This window comes from Loxodonta africana, chromosome 12, assembly GCF_030014295.1.
Source record: "Loxodonta africana isolate mLoxAfr1 chromosome 12, mLoxAfr1.hap2, whole genome shotgun sequence".
Lineage (NCBI taxonomy): Eukaryota > Metazoa > Chordata > Mammalia > Proboscidea > Elephantidae > Loxodonta > Loxodonta africana.
The window spans coordinates 34,412,635-34,436,165 of record NC_087353.1 but is presented as its reverse complement, the minus strand read 5'-3'; positions in this window follow the sequence as shown (position 1 = coordinate 34,436,165).

Below are 23,531 nucleotides of genomic sequence, written 5' to 3'. Positions count from 1 at the left end.
TAACGTGACAGGGCTAGGGACCATGGGCATATGGGCCACTTCCTCATTTAACTTACTTGTGCCTTCATGTCCTACCTGAGCCTGATCTCGTATACAGTGCTTCCTTTTAATAAAAGCGTTCTGCTGTGAGCATATAACTTTATGACTCTGTGGGTCAGACAACACCCATTCATGATGGGCAGCTCAGGCCACATAGTGACTTGGTGGTCTATGGATAAGTGTTCAGTCTCTACTAAGGCCCAGTAACAAGACAAGCCTGTTTCTCAAAAGGAGAGTAGTCATCTGCAGAGGGTGGCAGAGTTTTGCTTCAAAATCCTAAGAGTCTGTTCTGTGGTTTACCAATAAGGGCCTCTCAAGGACTTCAAACAGCATCTCTATCTTCCACTGACACTTCAAGCACCATTAGATCAGCCGGATCACATGGTCAAAGTGTCAGAGTGCCTTGCACGGCAAGATGAACCTGTTGCAGAGCCTTCTGTTTTTCTGGGCCCCACTTAACTAGCAAATTTTGAGTCACTTGATAAATAGGCCAGAGTAGCACGCTCGAATGAGGGATATATTGCCTCCAAAATCCAGAGGCGAACCAGGTGCCATACCTCTTTTTTAGTTGTAGGAGGGGCCAGAAGTTACAACTTATCCTTTACTTTAGAAGTAATATCTCGACATGCCCCATACCACTGGACCCCTAGAAATTTCACTAAGGTGGAAGGAGCCTAAATTTTTGTGGGATTAATTTCTCACCCTCCAGCATGTAAATAAGGAGCCTAGTAGCATACTGGTTAAAGCAATTTACTGCTAACCAAAAGGATGGTAGCTCAAAACCACCAGAGGCTCCATAGCAGAAAGATGTGCCTGTTTGCTTCTGCAGAGATTTACAGCCTTGAAAACCCTATAGGGTCGCTATGAGTAGGAATCGACTCAAAGGCAGTGGGTTTGGTTTTTTGGGTTTAGCACATAAACGTCTTACCAGTAAGTCTAGAGTCCTTGATGCTTCTTCCTTATTAGGTTCAATCAGCATAATGACATCAATGTAATGGACTAGTCTGACGTGGTGTAGAAGGGAAAGGTGATCAAAAGCCCTAAATTATGACATAGGGCTGGGAAGTTGATATACCACTGAGGTAGAACAGCGAAGGCATAATTCTGGCCTTGCCAGCTGAAGGCAAACTGCTTCTGGTATTCCTTCAAAACTGGAATCAAGAAAAAGGCATTAGCCAGATGAATAGCTACATACCAGGTACCAAGAATTGTAGTGATTTGCTCAAGCAGTGAAATCATATCCAAAATAGCAGCTGCAATTGGAGTCGCCACCTGGTCAAGTTTACCATAATCCACTGTCATTGGCCAAGATCCATCTGGTTTTTGCACAGGCCAAATAAATGAGTTGAATGAGGATATGGTAGGAATCACCCTGAATCAATACCCCTGAATCCTTCAAGTCCTTGATGGTGGCACTAATCTCTTCAATCCCTCCAGGCATGTGGTATTGCTTTTGGGTTACTACTTCCCTAGGCAAGGGCAATTCTAATGGATTCCATTTGGGTTTCCCTACCATAATGGCCCTTACTCTACAAGTCAGGGATCCAATGTAGGAGTTCTGCCAGTTGCTCAGTATTTCTATTCCAAATATGCATTCTGGAACTGGGGAAACCACTATGGTGTGGGTTTGGGGATCCACTGGACCCACTATGAGATGGACCTGAGCTAACACTCCATTAATAACCTGACTTCCATATAGCTCTACTCTGACTGGTGGGCCACAGTGACGTTTTGGCTCTCTTGGAATTAATGTCAGTTCAGAACCAGTGTCCAGTAGTCACAAAAAGTCTGATTATTTCTTTTTCCCCAATGGACAGTCACTTTCACAAAAGGCCATAGATCCCTTTGGGGAAGGCTGGGAGAGAGATTAACAGTATAAATTTTTGGCAGCATAGTGGTCCTTCCTCAAGGGTATCTGGCCTCCCTTCATTCAAGTGGTTATGGCTCTGTAATTGGCTCAAGTCTGGAAACTTAATTGAGGGACTCTCTGTTCTGGCAATTCAAGTTAGACTGCCATTCACTTGGACTTGAATTCTTCACCTTGTACAGATAAAGTAAATATTTAGTAGATTTCCCATCTATTTCATTTCTACAGACACCATGAATAAGTAGCCAATGCCATAAGTCCGTATGAGTTGGACTATTCTGATTACTGCTTTGACTCCGCTGTCCATTACTGTAACGACCTCCACCTTTTTTTTGTCAATTTAGTGCCACTACTTGGCCCTTTCTAATTAGCCCCATTGTAGGTAGTTAGGTGTCTTATTTCAGTTAGGGAATTTCCCACTGTCAAATATGATTTAGATAAAACAACAATCACAACAGTCTTCAAGGACGCTAGGGCTCCCTTCACAAACTTGTTCCTCACCATTGTCGTAAAAGGCGTGTCTTCTGGGCAATCCATGTGTGTGTCTGTGGGTCCAACCAGATAAATGCACTCTAACATCCCAATTTCCCTAAGCCTTTGGATACCTTCTTCTACAGTATACCAAGGATGGTCTGGCATTTCAACTTGATTTAGTGTAAGCCACCATGTAATCCCTGCTTCAATGAACCAATCAGATAAACTACTAGATCCTTTTCTGACCTCTCAAGCTGAAGCACTAAAGGAAGAATCTGAGCTTAGTGGGCTCATATCAATAAACTCAGACTGATCCAACTTTTTGTTTCTTGCACCATTATCTCACACCCTTAATAGCCATTCCCATACATATTCCCTAGGTTTCTGTTTGTATACATTAGAAAAGTCAAGCAATTCTTTTGGAGCGTAGCATACCTCCTCCTGGGTCTCACTTTGTACTTCACCTCTTGAGGCTTGCTAGGACTTAAGTCTGGTTATAGGTCTGGAAGCAAAGATATGTGGTGGGGTTGGGTCTGGAGGACATTCAGCAATGTCTTGTAAGGCATCTGAGTCAGGCAATGCCCCGGGCAAGACCCCAGTCACTGCCCCAGGCAATATCTCAGACAAAGATTCCTTAGGCACATCTGGGTTAATTTCATCAGATGAGGGAGAAAGGGATAATGGTTTTACTGGGGAGGGTGGCTTAGCAGACAAATACAGAGTAATTTCTTCAGATGAGGGTAGGAGGGCTGATTCTGTTCACAGCAGTGATTCAACAGAATTTAGTAGCTCACTGTCTTCAGCTTCCTGTTTATCTGCCTGTATGGCTGTATCCCAAGTTTCAGGATCCCATTTCTTCCCAATAAACACCCTCTCTTTAACTTTAGACTCCATTTGAGCTTGAGAATTCAATTGGCATTGCAATTCAGTCACTCTTATGATAAGACTCTGGGTTTGGTTTTTGACAACATCAGTTCTGTTACTGCAAGGAATAAGACTTTCTTTTAGGGCATAAGTGGCAAATTTCAGGTCTTGTATGCAGTGCTTAAGCTGTGACTCTGAAGCTTTGAGCTCCTCTCTTTCTTTTACCACTTTAGCTAGCAAAATAGGATCAACCAACCAGCTTCCTTATAATTCTCATTCTGAGAAAATTGTAGAAATGTATCAAATATGCCATCACCCAGAGACTTGTCAAATATTTATACATTTGATCCTTTGGTGGTGATATTTTGTTTATTTCTGCTGCCACTTCATGCCATAGATTAGCAGTGCTTTCTTCACTACTGGAGGTAGAGTCATCAGCTTCTTTAAGACTAGCCGAACTTGAGAACCAATTCAGAAAACCTGCCCTTATAATTTTGTCCTTCTAGAACCACGTTCAGTACCAAATGTCTTAGGCTGGGTTCTCTAGAGGACTAAAATCAGTGAAGTGTGTACATGTACACAGAGAGAGACAGAGAGAAAGATTTATTTCAAGGAAATGCCTCACATAGTTCTGGAGGCTAGCAAGTCCTAAACCGGTGGGTGAGGTACAAGGCTGGAGGTTTCTCCTGACTCACATGGTGGCAAAGACTGAAGAATCCAAAATCAGCAGGTCAGATGGCAGGCTGCTGGCTCATGTCCCAAGAACTGGAGGTCATAGGATGACTAGTTGGATGAAGGATCAAGAGATGCCAAGTTTTGCCAGAACACTCATATATATTTGGATGCAGGCCACACCCCCAAGGAAACTCCTCTTTCAACTGATTGGCTGTTCACATCAGATCACAAAATGGAAGATGATTATATCATATCTGCCAAACCACTGACAATGATGGCCTAGCCAAGTTGACACATAACCTTAACTATCACAATAAATAATTTCTCCTTAGTCAGAGAGCTTACTCAAAGAGAAAACAGGTAACTTCAATATGATAGAGGTATAAATGGGCTGCTAGAAGAGCACAGAGGAGAATCACTTAGTCCTGCATGGTGAGAGGAGTAAGGTTAGTTAGATAAAAGTTATCCAGATAGTGAGAAGGATAGTGTATCTCGGGCAGAAGGAACACTATTAACAAAGCCGCATACATAATAAATCAATAAGTAAACCAATGAATGAATGCATGAATAAATTAATGAATGAATACAACTTGGAAGTGGAGGATAATCCTCAAGGGGGGCACATTTTGAGAATAGGAAATACAGAAATAAGTTTAACCAAATTAGAACTTTCAGGGAGAGGAATTTTTGGGAAAATTACAGACAGATTGATTGAATTAAGTTGTGTAGGGTGTGAATTTCTGATTAGAAGCCCGTTTCTGAAATACTGCTGCTTCCTCCTTCTTATTGTTAACCTATATAGTCACTGTAAGGTCAGAGTTTGGGAACCTGGAACTAATCAAACCTTTTCTCTGTCAAAGCTATTGTTCTTAACCAAGCTTTGATTTCCAATAAGAGCAGACTCATTAACCTACAGGGTGTTTAGAATTGTGGCTGAGTAGTGAGAAGAGTATACGGCAATCGTCAGCCAGAGCAATGTCAGCAGCATAGATATGCACACGAATATATGCACATTTATGGGTGTCCCCACCTACATGCACCTCCTTTCCCCACATACACAATAGTTTGTCCTAGGGCAGCTATGGACTGAAGAGATTCTGTTTCATAGCTTCAGAGCAGAAGATAGCAGACATACAGAATTTGGCACCATTCCTCACATTTTGTCTGAGACCAGGAGTGTGGAGATTTCAGATCTGTGTTACAGTCATCAGGAGCATCTAAGGAGACTCTAAACCCCAGCTAGTTAGGGTGACATTATAATGAATTAGACTTCCAGGGATAATGTGAATGGCAATTTGCCATGGAAACTACAATGCAATTGATGGATCAGCATTGTATAATGGCCGGAACAGTGTATTTGGAGTCTGACTAGCAGATTTTGGTTCTTCGTTCAGTTTCTATCAGCTATGATTTTTGGGGCACGTTGCCTAACCATTTGGAGCTTCCATTTTTCTCATCTGATGAAGATCACCAATGGCCTCTGAAATGAAACTGTAACACTCTTATCTAGTTGGTTGCCTTCTAAACACTTCCTTTCCCCTTCTCTGGATTCTCTTAAATCACCTTGTCCCTCTTGCTCAGTTTTCTCTCACACCATTTTTTCTGTTTCTATCCCTTGCTTCATTTTCTCCTCCTACTTTTTACATGTTTCTGCAATGTAGGGCCGTAATCATCTTCTCATTTTTTCAGTCTCCTGGAATATCTTCTTGTCTTTGATGGCTTTAACTGCTACTTATGAAGGAGTGATTCTTAAATCTCCATCTACAAGCTCAGCCTCTTTAACTCCCACTCACCCCCCACCACCCTCTGCCACTGTGTGGCTTCTGCTAATGGAACCAGATTGCCACATCTTTCTCCCTTGGAGCAGCTGGTGGTTTCGAATTACCACCCTCTTCATTAACAGCAAAGTCCCTTAACCACTGCACCACCAGGGCTTCATTCTTTAACTCCAAACCCATAAATCTGACTGCCTACAGAAAATCAGCATAATTCTAATCGACAGAGCAGACAGTAGAGTTTACATTTACTTAGTCCCAGCCTTCTTTCAGGTGTCATTGAACCAGGTAAGAAATTAGTAGCAAAAGCTAAATGGACCTGGGTTCATATGCCACATTAGGTACACATGATGTCTGAGATTTGCTTCAAAATGAACAGGGGTGAGGGAAAATGGTTGAGGTATAAATAAGCTAAAAATTACCATGAATGGTTTGTTGAGGTTGGCAATGGGTATACGGAGTTTTATTAAACTCTTCCCTCTACTTTTGTATATGTTTGCAATTTTCCATAATAAGAAGTTTTAAAAAAAATCTGACAATTTGTTTAAGGAAAGGTTCTGATCCATTCAGAAGCTTGCTGTGCAATGACTGTTAGGATAGGAATTAGTTCCAGGCTGTGAGCACCCAGACCCCAGAGCTAGCTGCAGATAAGTTATTTCACCTAGGGACAGAGTCTAACAGGAATCTCATGGTGCACTAGCAGTCATTAGGAAGGAGAGAAATTACCAAGGAGGAATTGAAAGATTTCTCAGCCAAATTTCTTAGACATTTTGGTAGCACAAGAATCACCTTGGGTACAGATTAAAAATATACATTTGAAGATTCTATCAAGATCTTCTAAAGAAGGGGCTGGGAAGTTATAGTTTTAACAAGCTATGCAAGTAATGATCCTCATCACAGAAGTTTAGGAATCAAAGTTGGTAATTTCAAGGCACAGGAGGACATTCGATTGGAAATACCTTGTAAGTAGTTGGAAGCTGGAGGCTAGAATTAGATGAACAAGATGTGATACAGATTTGGGAGTCATTTTCTCAGATTTTCAAAAATAATTCAATAAAGCCACCCTCCAAAGGGGGAAAAAAGGACAGAACCTCCAATAGCAAAAGGGAACTATTGGTAATTCTGGGTGCAAATCACTCACAACTCTTGCCCTTCATATTCCAATTGATTGAGAACTGCAAACACAAACAGGGATTAAGGTATCAATTGTTTTGATGGCAATGAATCAGTGTTGTTGTTAGGTGCATGGAGTAGGTTCCAACTCATAGCCACTCTGTGTACAACAGAATGAAACACTGCCTGGTCCTACATCATCCTCGCAATTGTTGCTATGCTATGCTAGGCAATGAATGGAAGAATGCAATTTGAACTTGATGCCAAACTGGATTCCCACTACTTCCTACAGTAGGATTGAAGTTAATGCATCCCAGGTAAAGGGCTCACTGGGTTTACTTACTTATTCCGCTGGGCCTTCAAGAGATTGCCTGACCTAATCATCTTACTGCTGAGAAGGGATAAAATTGAAGTCTGAGACTTCCAACTGATCAATGCGTTAGTTATCTAGAGAAAGAAACAGAGAGTGGGGCTTATTTCTTGTTTTTGTGGCATGGTTAGTCCACTTACTGATAGGATGCCTAATGGGTATCAGTCTCTCCCCAAACAAAGAGTGAATAACTGGTGGCAAAAGATCAGAACAGTCGCTTCCAACAACTCCCTTTATCCCTAGGCCAGGGCAGGATTTGGAGAAAAGCATTATTTGCTAACTACATGAGCTACTCTGTGTTTTCTTGATGTTTATTCAAAAGTTCCATAAAAGGTATAATCTGAGGCCGAACTGGGGATGGATCTGCTTCCAAGCCGAATTCAGCTTCTTGTGGTTGCAGGACTGTGATCTCAGTTTCTTGCTCTTGGCCAGGGGCTGCCCTCAGTTCCTAGAGCAATTATGTTCACCCATAATAGAGAACAGAAACAAGCGTTCCAAGTTTACTCCAATTATTTTCTAACTCTTTAGAAAGCTACATGAAGGTGACAATTTTACTGAAAAAAAGATCATCAATGAAAAGTCTTCCTTTCCATTTCTTGTTAATTGAGAAAATACATGTTTTGTGTTTAGAAGATGGTTGGGCACATAGTAAGTCCCCAAAATATGTTTATTATTGTTGCTGATGACTCAGTCTTATTAAGGAATGTAGCATTTGTGACAGAATGTTTTAGGGGAATGAGTTTGTTGCATTAAACCTAAGAGTTGCAGTGTTATTATTATTTTTTTTTAAAGGCTCACTCTGCCCATTTGACTCCTGAAGAAATAAAGACATGGGTATGGATCCTACACGCTTTTCCCGTGACTTCATTTTACTAGGAATCAGGGGGAAGAGCCCAACTTTGGAATTCAATGTTCATGAGTTTAAATCCTAGCTCCACCCTTTACTACCCGTTTGGCTTTAAGCTGGTTACATGACCTCTTGGAGACTCAGGTTCCTTATCTGTGAAATAAGAATAACAGTTTTCTTAGTTATAAAACAGAGATGATAATATTGCATTTTCCACAGTGTGGTTTGGAGAAATAAATGAGATCATATAAGTATAGGTTTCTCCATAGTGGGCTCTCATAAATGACAGGAACTTTCCCTTGAAATACAATGTTTATATAGTGCCTTAGCATTTTAAAATGCTCTCACATATATTTTATTCTCATTTGAACCTTTAAAAAAATTTCATGACTAAGGTAGGACAGATATTTTTATTCACATTTTATAACTAGAGAGAGCAAGGCTCAGTGAGTTACTCACGATATTAATTTTCTATTGCTGTGTAATAATATTACCAAAACTTCGCATCTTAGAGTAGCCCACATTAATTATCTCACAGTTTCTGGGAGTCAAGAGTCCAGGCACAGTTTATCTAGGGTCTCTGCTCAGGGTCTCCCAAGGCTGCAATCAAGATGTCAAGCAGGGCTGTAGTCCCATCAAAGGCAAATGGGGAAGGACCTGCTTCTAAGCTTACTCAGATGTTGGGAGATTCACTTCCTCAGTAGTGAGGCTGAAAGTTTTGGTTTCTTGCTGGCTGTTGCCTGAGGGTTGCCCTCCGTTCCTAAAGGCTGCCCTCCCCCCGCCCCCCTTCCTTGCCTGTGGAATTCACCAACATGGCCACTTCCTCAAAGTCAGCAAGGGAAAAGGAGAGAGAGAGAGACTCCAGCAAGACAAGAACCTCAATCTTATTTAATATAATCACGTAGTCACATGAATCCTGCCAACCGTGACAGAACACCATTGGTTAGAAGCAAGTCATGGTCTCACTCACACTCAAGGGGAAGAGATCACACAAGAGGTGAGGACCATGAGGGCCGCCCTAAAAGTCTCTCTGCCACACTCACCCAAAGACATAGTTTTAAGAGCAGAACCAGAATTATAACCCAGCATTAGGCATCAGTTTTGACACTCTATCCATGTATGTGCTCAGCTGATTTTCAGGAAATATTTAATGAGTGTCTATTATATACAATACACTATATCAGGTAAGGGTTGCAATAATGAATATGACATAAAAATCACTCTCAACGAACAGGAGATACAGTTATTGTTGTTGCTGCATCAATTCTGACTCATGGTGATCCCATTTGTTAGAGTACAACTGCTCCATAGGGTTCTCTTGGCTGTAATCTTAAAGAAAGTAGGTCACTAGGCCTATCTTCCACAGCATCTCTGGATGGATTTGAACCTCCAACCTTTAGGCTAGCAGTCAAGCTCAAATTGTTGGCACCACCTAGGAACTTTAGGAGATATAACCAGTAACCAGTTGCCATTGAGTCAATTCCAACTTCTAGCAGCCCTATAAGGACAGAGTAGAACTCCGCCATAGAGTTTCCAAGCAGAGGCTGGTGGATTCCAACTGCTAGCCTTTTGGTTAGCAGCCAAACTCTTAACCAGGAGATATAGTAGGGACTAAAATAATTATCCCACAATTATAAGAATGTTAGCAGTAGAGAAAAAATGAGTTTTAACTGGCTTACACAGAAAGGCAAAAACTAGGAAGGTAATTGCACTAAATCAGTTAAAATATGGCTGCTAACCAAAAGGTTGGCAGTTCAAATCCACGAGCCGCTCCTTATAAAATCTATGGGGCAGTTCTACTCCATCCAAGAGGGTCACTTTGAGTCAGAATTGACTCAATGGCAATGGGTTTAGAATAGAGAAGGTAGGGGGAATGACCATGACTTTCAACAACAAGGTCAAAGTTTTCACTTTGTTTTGTGAAAAGCAATGGATAATTGAATTTTTTTTTTTAATTAACTTTTATTGGGCTTCAAGTGAACGTTTACAAATCAAGTCAGTCTGTCACATATAAGTTTATATACATCTTACTCCGTACTCCCACTTGCTCTCCCCCTAATGAGTCAGCCCTTCCAGTCTCTCATTTCGTGACAATTTTGCCAGCTTCCAACTCTCTCTATCCTCCCATCCCCCGTCCAGACAGGAGATGCCAACACAGTCTCAAGTGTCCTCCTGATATAATTAGCTCACTCTTCATCAGCATCTCTCTCCTACCCACTGTCCAGTCCCTTTCATGTCTGATGAGTTGTCTTCGGGGATGGTTCCTGTCCTGTGCCAACAGAAGATTTGGGGACCATGACCGCCGGGATTCCTCTAGTCTCAGTCAGACCATTAAGTCTGGTCTTTTTATGAGAATTTCGGGTCTGCATTCCACTGATCTCCTGCTCCCTCAGGGGTTCTCTGTTGTGCTCCCTGTCAGGGCAGTCATCGATTTTGGCCAGGCACCAACTAGTTCTTCTGGTCTCAGGATGATGTAGGTCTCTGGTTCATGTGGCCTTTCCTGTCTCTTGGGCTCTTAGTTGTCGTGTGACCTTGGTGTTCTTCATTCCCCTTTGCTCCAGGTGGGTTGAGACCAGTTGATGCATTTTAGGTAGCTGCTTGTTAGCATTTAAGACCCCAGACGCCACATTTCAAAGTGGGATGCAGAATGTTTTCATATTAGAATTATTTTGCCAATTGACTTAGAAGTCCCCTTAAACCATGGTTCCCAAACCCCCGCCCTTGCTCCGCTGACCTTTGAAGCATTCATTTTATCCCAGAAACTTCTTTGCTTTTGGTCCAGTCCAGTTGAGCTGACCTTCCATGTATTGAGTGTTGTCCTTCCCTTCACCTAAAGCAGTTCTTATCTACTAATTCATCAGTAAAAAACCCTCTCCCTCCCTCCCTCCCTCCCCGCCTCTTAACCACAAAAGTATGCATTCTTCTCAGTTTATACTATTTCTCAAGATCTTATAATAGTGGTCTTATACAATATTTGTCCTTTTGCCTCTGACTGATTTCACTCAGCATAATGCCTTCCAGGTTCCTCCATGTTATGAAATGTTTGACAGATTCGTCACTGTTCTTTATCGATGCGTAGTATTCCATTGTGTGAATATACCACAATTTATTTACCCATTCATCCGTTGATGGACACCTTGGTTGCTTCCACCTTTTTGCTATTGTAAACAGAGCTGCAATAAACATGGGTGTGCATATATCTGTTTGTGTGAAGGCTCTTGTTTCTCTAGGGTATATTCCGAGGAGTGGGATTTCTGGGTTGTATGGTAGTTCTATTTCTAACTGTTTAAGATAACGCCAGATAGATTTCCAAAGTGGTTGTACCATTTTACATTCCCACCAGCAGTGTATAAGAGTTCCAATCTCTCCGCAGCCTCTCCAACATTTGAATAATTGAAATTTTTTGTTTGCTTTCTTAATATTTGTTTTTAAAGAAAAGTAATATGCTTAATGTGAGGCCTTGGTTATTCTGAAAATAATGTTGCCTAAAATATGTTGGAAGCAAGTCACAGTTAACTTGGCAGTTAACAATTGTCATTTCCTGCTCAAGACATCTTCTAAATATAAAAATAGAATTTGGTAAATGTAAGTTGTTTTAGTACTGTGATGGCTCACAAAAAAAAAAAAAAATCAAGATAAACACTGGCAACAAGACAGTGGTTATTTCCCCTTATATGTCTAAGAGCAAGAACATCTTAATCCGTTAAAATGCTAAGCCTTATCAGTGGAAGAAGAGAATGGAAAGCCTTTAAGCTGGTAAAAGAAAAATCATTTAAGGAGTTTGGATGAATGACATAGGCTGGTAAAATGGTATTAAATCAGTTCTAAAAAGATTTGAAGAGAACACAACACCCTGTAAGTGTGTTACACTTTGGTATCATTAACAAATGATTGGACAACGTAGAAGAGGGAAATGGGAGATGGAATATCAGAATCGCACAGGATACTCAAAGTCTTAAGAGTCATCTGAATCATGATAGTTGACAACTAAGCATTGCTCCTTATCACACTGATACTGATCACAGTACAGGAGCTTGTTCTCAAAGTAGAACTCCCAAAGCCAGAGACTGATAGAGACTCAGAGATGACATTTTGTTTTCATGTCTTGGACCAACTCAAGAATAGTGTGGCCATGTATATTTTGACCGTGGGAAATCAGACTGAAAGTCTTAAAAAGGCTAGTTTATCATTAAGAGAGAAGGCAAGGTAATATTCAGCAAAATGTATTAGGCAATCACTATTTTATTTTAGCCACTGGGTATTTTAGCCACAAGAACCAGCACCCTCGTGTGGCCTCTATGGTGCTACTGCAGTCCAAAATTGTTTCCTTCCTGTGAAGCACATTTTTTAGTTCAGGAGACAGGGAAAATATCTCAGGCAAAGGTAAGGACTACCTGGCTTACCTTAACTCCTATCTGTCTGTGATCACTAGGGTTGATTGTCAACTTGATTGGGCCGTGATTCTCAGTGGTTTGGCAGTTATGATGTAGTTTGGCAGTCATATAATTATGTAATCACCTCCATGATGAGATCTGATATACTATGATGACCTCCATGATGGGATCTGTTGTGAGTAGCCAATCAGTTGAAAGGGAATTTCCTTGGGGGTGTGGCCTGCATCCAATGTAGATGGACTTTCTGGCAGGCTCATGAGCTTTTGCTTGCTCTGAATTTTGCAGCTGGCTCCTGTTTATCTGGCCTCCGGTATTGGGACTTGAGTTCCACCTTACCCGCCATCTTGCCTGCCATTCTTGAGATTCATTGGTTTCTGCAGCCTGTGAGCCAGAGGCCTGCTGTCTGACCAGCCGATATTGGGTTTGCCAGCGCCTGCAACTATGTGAGTCAGGAGAAGCCTCCAGCCTGACTTGGGACTTTCTAGCCTCTACAACTATGTGAGCCATTTCCTTGATATAAATCTCTCTGTAAATCTTTCTACACTTTATTGGTTTTGCTTCTCTAAGAACCCAGCCTAAGACATGGTCCAAACGTACTGATGACAGAAAAGATGGTACAAATGGGCACAATAGACAGGGACTGACTTTCTCTGTTCTAAGTGTTGCTCATGTCTTCTTCATTTAATCCTCACAAGAACCCTATGGATCCATTATCAGGTGATGAAACTGAGACATAAAGAGATTAAGAAACTTCTTCAAATTTACAGGGCAAGTACAGATGGAACCATAATTCAAACTCATACATTTGGTCCTAGAACCTGTACTCTTCACCACCACACTCTAAGGACAGCCTTTAGATGATGCTACTGAAAATTCTTTACAGCCGGAAAACAATGTGTCGCACACTCAGGTTTTCCATAAGTAGCCAGAATTACCTCGAGTGATGGAATTTCAGGTCCAGAAATTATAAAGTTGATCTGGTAAAGTGTTTGGGCTGGTTAGTTCAGGCACTGCCACTGTATTGTTACCTCAGTGTATAAGCCTCTGGACTCCCCTTATTGGCTAATTCTCAAAGCTGGATTCCTGGGTACCACTAAAAGACAGGGGACGTGAAAAGACGCTATGGCCCATCTCTGCTGACACCTGAGGTATTTCCATTATGAGCAGCAATATACTCTTGTTTAAAGGGTAGCATTGGTTTTATATACTTTTATTTTTATAACGTCATAAGAGAAAAAGCAAACTAATATGATATGTAGTGGAGAGAAATGATCAAGTACAAATTAATCCAGAAATGAATGCAGACAGGTGACTAACATCATAGGCTCTCCAAGGATAACTTCTTATGTCGTGGTCTTCTACCCTAATAGAGACATAGTAATTGACTAGTCTAAGACTCATTTCACATATTTTCCCATTCAGTACCTGGAGCAACCTGATACTTTCATTAACTAAGGTGTTAATGACTATAGAGCATCTAAAATGTTTCTCTTTTGAGTATACATCCCCTTAACAGTAGCCAATTCCTCATGGTAGCACCAGCTTCTCAGCCTGGGACAGCTAGATCACATGAAGGAAAATTAAAGCCAGTCTAGATATGAGTCAGAGCAAGTCTCTATCAGTCAAGGTAGTTGTGGCCAAATAAGGGTGTGGTCAAGGTAGGAGAACACATAGGGAGTTATAGTGAGATGAAAAAGGGTTTTGCTTGGAAAAGAGCACAGACTCTAGGTTAGAAAAGCAAACCTCAGGGTGTGTAACTGCTGTAGACCAACATTTCTTAAACATTATTGTGCATAAGAATCTCCTAGAGATCTTGTTAAGATACAGGTTTTAGTTCAGTTGTTTTGGAGTAGGGTCCACGGATTCTGCATTTCTAATAACTTTCAAGGGACACCAGTGCTGTTGGTCTGTAGATCATGCTTTGAGCAGCTAAACTGAAGAACTAAAAGATGGCACTTCAGGTCACCGAATTAGGGAAAACGAGAGGCATGATGATCCCTTAGCAGTAACTAGAAGAGCAAACGTTCAGCCAGCTTTGGAAGGAATATATTCAATCATCGGGCTTTATCCTCGAAGAGGAAGGGCATCTTCAGGTGTTTGTATTCATCCCATCACTGATTACTAAAGGCCATCAGAGCTTTTCAGCTGAGCCTCTCTGAGTTAGAATCAACTTGAGGGTACTGGGTTTGGGTTTTTTTTTTTTTGTTCAATCCTTGGGGGCAAGGAGACAAACCTCTGTATTGTGTGTAGAGGAGATATTGTGGAGGATGGTATGAGTAGAGTCTCTAGAGTTAGATAATCTGAGTTCAAATGGAATTTCCATGATCTACTTGCCATTTTGCCTTGGTCAAAAAACTTCTTTTATGAATAATTATTTCTTTAGTTGTTAAACTTCAAAAACAATACCTCCCCTGCTATATTAATAAAGATTGGCTAATCATTTTAAAGAAATAAGTCCCCAAATTTAATGGCTTAACTCAATAAAACTGTTTTTCTTGCTTCCTTAATTCAATAAAGGTGTTCAGCAAGTGGCTTTTGACACTGTGATTTAGAAACTCACAATCTTTTCACTTGGTAGCTCCATGCCTCTTTATATTGCCAGAGCTCTTTCCATTCAGCAGTGGATAGGGAGAGAGCAAGGAACAACCCGAAGGAGATTTTCATGAGCCAGCTGAGAAGTGATGGCACGCATCATTCCCACGTGTGTTATATAGACTAGAACTTTCTTACTTGGCCCCACCTAACTTCCTTGGAGGCTGATAAATGTGGCCTATCTTTGTGGCCAGGAAGAAGAGAAAGTAGGTTTTGGTGAATGCCTAGCCTAGCCCTTCCCAACCAGAGAATCAAGCCTTAGTGTCCTAAGACATCCATGGCATATAATAAATTAACTTCTCATTTATGCATGTAGAATGTTGCTTATCTATGTACCATATTTGGGAGAATTGATAAAATAGTAACTCAAACTTCTGTAGTACTTGGCCAATTATTGCTATGCTTGCCTACCATAGAGGGTGGTTGGAAGATCAAATGAGGAACTACGTGGAAATATCCTTAAGCTACCCAGGACTATACAAATGAAAGCTGCTACAGAGTAGAAGAAATGAAGATGCTACAGAGTGCAGGAAAGGGAAAGTAGCAGTGGCAGAAGTGCCAGGCACTCTCCAAGGTGGTTCCTGCCCCACTCCCCACCCCCTGCCCTGCATTCCTTTTGCAGTGTTTTAAACTACTTTGTCTACCTGTTGACCTCTTAATCCTTCTACAAGTCTTAACTTCGAATTCCCTTCCTCCACAAAACTTTAATGAATCTTTCCCTCAAGCTCAGTGTATCACTCATTTCTCTCTAAGCCTCTAGCAACATAGTGTGTGCCTCAATTAGCATATTTCATGCTGTGCAGTTATTTATTCATATACTTGCTTTCCTCTCTGAGGTTCTTAAGAGCGGAAGTCACTTTGTAGTCTCCTCTCTTTGCCTGGCACATAGTATTAGGCATATAATTCATGTGTTCAAAGAGATTTAGGTTTTTTGTTAGATGGAGAGTATTGTTGACTGTCTGGACTAACTGGAGGCTCCAAAGTATATTGAGATCCTCTGAGTTTCCAGGGCAATGTCCCTAAGAGCTATCTTATCTTTCTTATCTTCATACACTTCATTCATGTGTGACAATCTGTAAACTGGTCCTTAAGTGCATCCTTCAACTGGACCAGGGGTTAAAGTGGTCCTTGGGACTTCAGTCCATATGATTGGCAAGTATAGTGATGATTTCAGAAACTGGTATAAGCTGGGGGAAATGACACGTGAGGGATTAGAAGGTTTTCTTAATGCTCCCAAAATTATGCTTCATAGGCATTTACGTACAACACTAAATTTGGAAATAAGGTTGGATATAAAGAAGGAGTACATTCTTCCATTACCCCTTGTTATGGATTGAATTATATCCCCCAAAATATGTGTTGTAAATCCTAACTTCTACGCCTGTCTTTATAACCTCATTTGGGAATGGGTTGTCTTTGTTACGTTATTGAGGCAGGATTAGTGTAGGGTGTATCTTGAGTCAATCTCTTTTGAGATGTAGAAGAGATTAAACAAGCCAGGAAAGCAGATATGGGGGAAGAGAGATGCCAATCACATGAAGGTTACCCACGATCAGAAGCTAAAAGAGACATGGATGTTCCTCCAGAGCTGACAGAGAAAGCCTTCCCCTAGAGTTGGTACCCTGAAATTGGAATTCTAGCCTCCTAAACTGTGAGAAAATAAATTTCTGTTTGTTAAAGCCACCCATTTGTGGTATTTCTGTTATATGGTTTCTCATTGCTGTTTATAGTAAAATGCAGGAGAAAAGAGATGGACTTGAACTGTGCAAAATGAAAACAAAAAGATCTGAAAAATTCTGCTGAACAAACTACAGACATGTGTCCTAGAATTTGCACTAAGGACATAGCTACATAATCTTTTGTGAAAAATATTAAGCCTCTAAGTGATGGATCTAACCAACTACCACAGCAGAAAACCCATCAGTTTACACGGAAGGGGACAGAGAAAGAGTGAAAGGAAAGGATGTTGTCTGCCTCTTGGAATTCCACATGCAGGAAACAGGCCAAAGGAACTACATCTATTGTCCTCCAAGAAAAGAAAAGAACCATCCCTCGAGCAGCTCAGAGATCAGTAGAACTTTTGGAAGGAGCACATGAAGCAGAGCTGCCTTGGTCTCAAAAGGTGGGGCCACAGCCCCTGGGGTCTCAAAGGGTAGAGCCACAGCCTTCTAGGTTTCAAAGAGTCAGATCGTCGTCAACCCAGATTTGGATGTGAGGTTGCGATTTGGGGCTGCTGCCATTAGCTGAATGTGCTGGGCTGCCATGTCCAAGGGGCAGAAGAATGGGACCTCCCAGGCTGAGGGGATAGGGTCACCACTCAAATGGCCTAGGAGAATGGGGCTGCCCAAAGCCAAGGGAGAAGAGTTGCCATCTCAGTGGGCCTGGAAGGCAGAATTGAAACCCAGGCCAGAGGGACCTCTGCCCAGAATCCAGGGAGCACGGCCAACAGCCAGAGTGTGAAGGGTGGGGCCATTGCTCAGATGGTCCGCAAAAACAGAGGATTATTCTCAAACCTGAAGGCTAATGTAATTTGTTCTGCTGGGTTGTGCACTCAGTTGTGCCCGTTATCCTTTCTTTCCCTTCAGTTTCTCCTATTTGCAATGGAAATTGTCTGCCTTGTGCCTGTTCCACCATTGTACTTTGGAAATAGGTAACTTGTAATCTAGATTTCACAGGTTCATAGAGGAAGATAATTTTGCCCTCTATTTGATTTTTGTTTTTATTTAGATGATTCAGAAGATAAGATTTTGAACTTGGAGTTGATTTAAGACTTTTGTGATGATGTGGGGGGGGTGGAATATGTTTTACATGTGGAAAGGACATGAATTTGGGGGGCGAAAAGGTAGAATGTTATGGATTTAATTATGTCACCCAAAAACGTGTGTTGTAAATCCTACCCTCTATCCTTGTGGTTATAATCTCATTTAGGAATGGGTTGTTTTTGTTATGTTAATGAGAAAGGATTAGTATAGGGCATACCTTGAGTATACACAGAGTCATTATACCAAAAAGAATTAGTCAATATTCAACCATTTCAAGAGGTGGCATATGATCAGGAACCGATGGTACTAAAGGAAGAAGTCCAAGCTGCTCTGAAGGCAGTGGCGAAAAACAAGGCTCCAGGAATTGATGGAATATCAATTGAGATGTTTCAATAAACAGATGCAGCACTGGAGGTGCTCACTCATCTATGCCAAGAAATATGGAAGACAGCTTCCTAGCCAACCGATTGGAAGAAATCCATATTTATGCCTATTCCCAAGAAAGCTGATACAACTGAATGTGGAAATTATAGAACAATATCATTAATATCACACGCAAGCCAAATTTTGCTGAAGATCATTCAAAAGCAGCTGCAGCAGTATATTGACAGGGAACTGCCAGAAATTCAGGCCTCTTTCAGAAGAGGACGTGGAACCAGGGATATCATTGCTGATGTCAGATGGATCCTGGCTGAAAGCAGAGAATACCAGAAGGATGTTTACCTGTGTTTTATTGACTATGCAAAGGCATTCGACTGTGTGGATCATAACAAACTACGGATAACACTGCGAAGAATGGGAATTCCAGAACACTTAATTGTGCTCATGAGGAACCTTTACATGGATCAAGAGGCAGTTGTTCAGACAGAACAAGGGGATACTGATTGGTTGAAAGTCAGGAAACGTGTGCGTCAGGGTTGTATTCTTTCACCATACCTATTCAATCTGTATGCTGAACAAATAATACGAGAAGCTGAACTATATGAAGAAGAATGGGGCGTCAGGATTGGAGGAAGACTCATTAACAACCTGCATTATGCAGATGATACAATCTTGCTTGCTGAAAGTGAAGAGGACTTGAAACACTTACTAATGAAGATCAAAGACCACAGCCTTCAGTGTGGATTACACCTCAACATAAAGAAAACAAAAATCCTCACTACTGGACTAATGAGCAACATCATGATAAACGGAGAAAAGATTGAAGTCATCAAGGATTTCATTTTACTTGGATCCACAATCAACGGCCATGGAAGCAGCAGTCAAGAAATCAAAAGACCCATTGCTTTGGGCAAATCTGCTGCAAAGGACCTCTTCAAAGTGTTGAAGAGCAAAGATGTCACCCTAAAGACTAAGGTGCACCTGACCCAATCACATCATATGCATGTGAAAGCTGGACAATGAATAAGGAAGAACAAAGAAGAGTTGACGCCTTTGAATTGTGGTGCTGGCGAAGACTACTGAATATACCATGGACTGCCAAAAGAACGAACAAATCTGTCTTGGAAGAAGTGTGGCCAGAATGCTCCTTAGAGGCAAGGATGGCGAGGCTGCATCTTACATACTTTGGACATGTTGCCAGGAGGGATCAGTCTCTGGAGAAGGACATTATGTTTGGCAGCATACAGGGTCGGCGGAAAAGAGGAAGACCCTCAACGAGGTGGATTGACACAGTGGCTGCAACAATGAGCTCAAGCATAACAACAATTGTAAGGATGGTGCAGGCCTGGGCAGTGTTTCATTCTGTTGTGCATAGGGTCGCTATGAGTTGGAACCGACTCGACAGCACCTAACAACAAAAACATACCTTGAGTCAATCTCTTTTGGTGAGCTAGCAAAGCAGAGATGAGGGAAGAGAGATGCCAAGCCACATCTAGGGCCAGAAGCTAAAAGACACAAGGACTTTCCTCCAGAGCTGACAGAAAGAAAAAGCCTTCCCCTGGAGCCAGCACCCTGAAATCAGACTTCTAGCCTCCTAAACTGTGGGAAAATAGACTTCTGTTTGTTAAAGCCACCCATTTGTGTTATTTCTGTTAGAGCAGCACTAGACAACTAAGACACCCTTCCTTGTCTGAGAAGATAAAATCTTGTTTTCCGGTCTGGTTTGGAGCAATGTTTCCTGTGTCTAGAGGATCTCTGTTGAAAAGATGAAGATAGAGCACTGCTTTCTCTATCACTCACTGCTGGATAAAAGAGATGAGAAATCTGTCTTGCACAACCACCTGTCTCTATTTAGTTGCAAGTGAAAATCAAATGAATGTGTGTTTTATCTATTTAATCTCATGAATCCAATGCAAGCCTGGCACAGTTGCTGATTATGACAAGCCATTAAAAATCTCCCCTTAATTTTATATTTCCCCATTTCACAATTACCAGATAAATGATTGTATCTGACAGCCTTTAATCCATGGAAGAGTGATCATTGGTGACGAGGGCTTTGGAAGAATTGTATGCGTGTTGTCGCCTTGCGCATCCCTTTACCTGTTTTTAATCAACAGATATGCCACACACTGACAACGTCTTCCATTACATGCTCTATTTGGGGCACCAGTATTTTTTACTGCTGATACATGATAAACAGTAAAGCTGTATCCCCTTTACAAAAACAGATTTATTAATAAATAGCTGACACTTGGTACTTTTGCAGAATACCAAAGCAATTAGTGACAAAAGGAGAATGATTTTCAATACCTACAAAGCAAATATCATATTGATTCAAGCTCAAAACCTTTTCTAAGTAACAGCCAAGAAATTCTCTCCTGTATTTGGTCAATTCCTCTAAAAAACAGGTGGAAAAAAAGAAAACTCATCACTAAAACTGCTTTGAAGTCTTTCCCCTTGGTTTGGCTGATATATTAGCTGATTTGCCAATACAGAATAACTGATAAACTCACAAAGTCAAAAAATTATTTTGGTTTCTTTCTTGCTTATGTTCTCATTTTTAGTCTATATTATGCTACCAAAAACTTCATCTCTGGATTTTACGTAAAATTGAGAGAGTCACTTGTTTTAAAAGCAAAGGGTTCACTTTGGGAGAAAATGGAAAATTTAGGTTATGAAATCTTAGAATCACAAAATCATAGGAAGAGGAACCTGAGGAAATTCAAAGAGATGGACTAGTCCAGTTCCTTCCCAGGGGAATTATGATGTTATTCCTACTCCTGGGCTCTCCTAACTCACAAAATATTATAGATGATGCATTGACGTCAGTGAAGAGAATCTGGTTTTCTAGCAAAGAAGAATTTGTGATGGATCAAAAATTCTGCCCTCTCCTCTTCTCACTGCCTTTCTCTCAGGAAGTGTGCCTTCATTCATTCATCCATCTACTGACTCATTCATTCTCTCATTAATTGAGTGTGTACTAAGTCCTGGGCAGTGTTGGGCACCGAGGATGCAGAAGATAACAAACAGACAACATCCTTGCCCTCACAGAGTTTCCATTATACTGGAAAGAAGCAGACGGCAGACAAATATTTCAGAAAGTGATAAATACTATGTAAAAGAGCAGGGTAAGTACAATAGGGTATGCAGAAAAAGAAAAAAAAAAAACAGTTGCCATCAAGTCAATTCCAATTCATGATGACCCCATGCGCTTCAGAGTAGAACTGTGTTTCATAGAGTTTTCAAGACTGTGACCTTTCAGAAGTACATTGCTAGGGCTTTCTCCTGAGGTGCCTTTGGATGAATTTGAACTTGGATTCTAATTGAATTGAATTGAATTTGGAATTCAAGTGCTTAACCATTTGTTCCACCCAGGGATTTCACAGGGTATGCAGAAGTGCAGGAAAATGCGCTGCAATAGTTTGAATGGGATCGTCAAGGAAAACCTCCTTGATAAGGTGATGAATGGGCAGGGATATGAAGGAAGAAGAGAGTCATGTGGCTCTTCAAAGAGACAGCACTCTGGACAGTGACCCCAGTGGGGAAACGTACTTACTATGCTCACATTTGTGCCCGCTGCACATTCATATTTTCCCTGATTTATTTTATCATATGAAGTTTTTCCTACTTCTTCAGCAAAACTGCTTTTTTTGTTTCTGTCAGAGACTAAGATAGTTCCACAAATCATCAACTGCTTCCGCCTGGCTCCCAAACCTTGGATCTGTGCCATTTTCATGTCACTGCCTTCACTTCTATTCCAGCCTCTCAGCATAATTGTCAACCATCCCCTCTTATGCCTGGTTCATCCCAGGACACCTCTCAGTCCCTCAGCTCGGGGAGTCATGCATATTCTAGTCTGACACATTCCACACCTGAGGCTTATTTGACCCAATTTCTCCTCTGAAATTTTAGCTCCGTCTTAGGACTAATCAACCCTCGAGAGACTGAGGTAAAAGGGCCGTAGAGACACAGGTTACAAAGTGGGTCTGTGCCCTAAATAGAATCACAAACAAAATATGCCTACTTATTTTGCCATTTGTGGGATACCCACTAGGTGCCAGGCTTCATGCTAAGTCTTGGGGATACTGAGAAGCACTGCCCTCAAAGTGTTTGAAGGAGAGTCTCCATTGCCATAAGTAATCCCCATGTGCCTGAGGGCAGCACTGTGGGGGCTATCCACCACCCAGCTCCAATCAAGTCCTTGTCACATGTATATTTTGGGGGGGTTGTTGTCTTACATATGTGTGTGTGTGTGTTTTAATGTAGCCAGCACTGTGTTAGGTGCTCTATTACAGAATAAAAATATAATACAGAATTTTTCCTAAGGAGTTGGTAGTTAAGTTGGTGTGGCAAGGTATAAAGGTATACCTGGGAAGTTACACAGCAATACACAATAAAAACCAGAGTTCAATATCATAATAAAGAATTACAGGCAAAAATCACTGACTCTGGTCCTTCAGCCATTTCCCATCATTACAGGTATTCGCCGATTTACAACATATTTGATTTATAAGAACTGCTCTTACCAGCATCCAGTTATTTATTTATTTATTTATTTATTTATTTTTGTACATCTTATCATTAGCAACATGTTGTCATGGATTTAATTGTGTCCCCCCAAAATATCTGTCAACTTGGCTAGGTCATGTTTCCCAGTATTGCATAATTGTCTACCATTTTGTCATTTGATGTGATTTCCCTATGTGTTGTAAATCCTATCACTATGATGTAATGAGATGGATTAGTGGCAGTTATATTGATGAGATCTACAAGATTAGATAGTGTCTTAAGCCAATCTCTTTTGAGATACAAAAGAGAGAAGTGAGCGGATGGACATGGGGACCTCAGCACCGGGAGCAAAGCATGTCCTTCGGACCTGCGTTTCCTGCACTGAGATGCTCCCAGAGGGAAGACTGATGACAAGGATCTTCCTCCAAAGCTGATGGAAAGAAGCCTTCCCCTGGAGCCAGCACCCTGAATTCAGACTCTAGCCTACTGGACTGTGCCAGAATAAACTTCTGTTTGTTAAAACCATCCACTTGTGATATTTCTATTATAGCAGCACTAGATGACCAAAACACATATACTACATACAGTGTTGCAGTGCCTAATTTGTTGATGTTATCATTCTCAGATGTTCACTCACAGGTGTTCAATTTTATCATTTACTGTTCAAAACACTGCCATATAGCAATAATAATGAAAACTAAATAATAATAATAATAAGGCACTCGACTTTTGTCAGAATCGACTTACAACGGAGTCATGGGAAAGGAACTCTACCATAAGACAGAGGCTATCTATATAATCACCTACTCTAAGGTAATTCATTCCAGGGCTGTACAAACAGTTAATGCATTCGGCTGCTAACTGAAAGG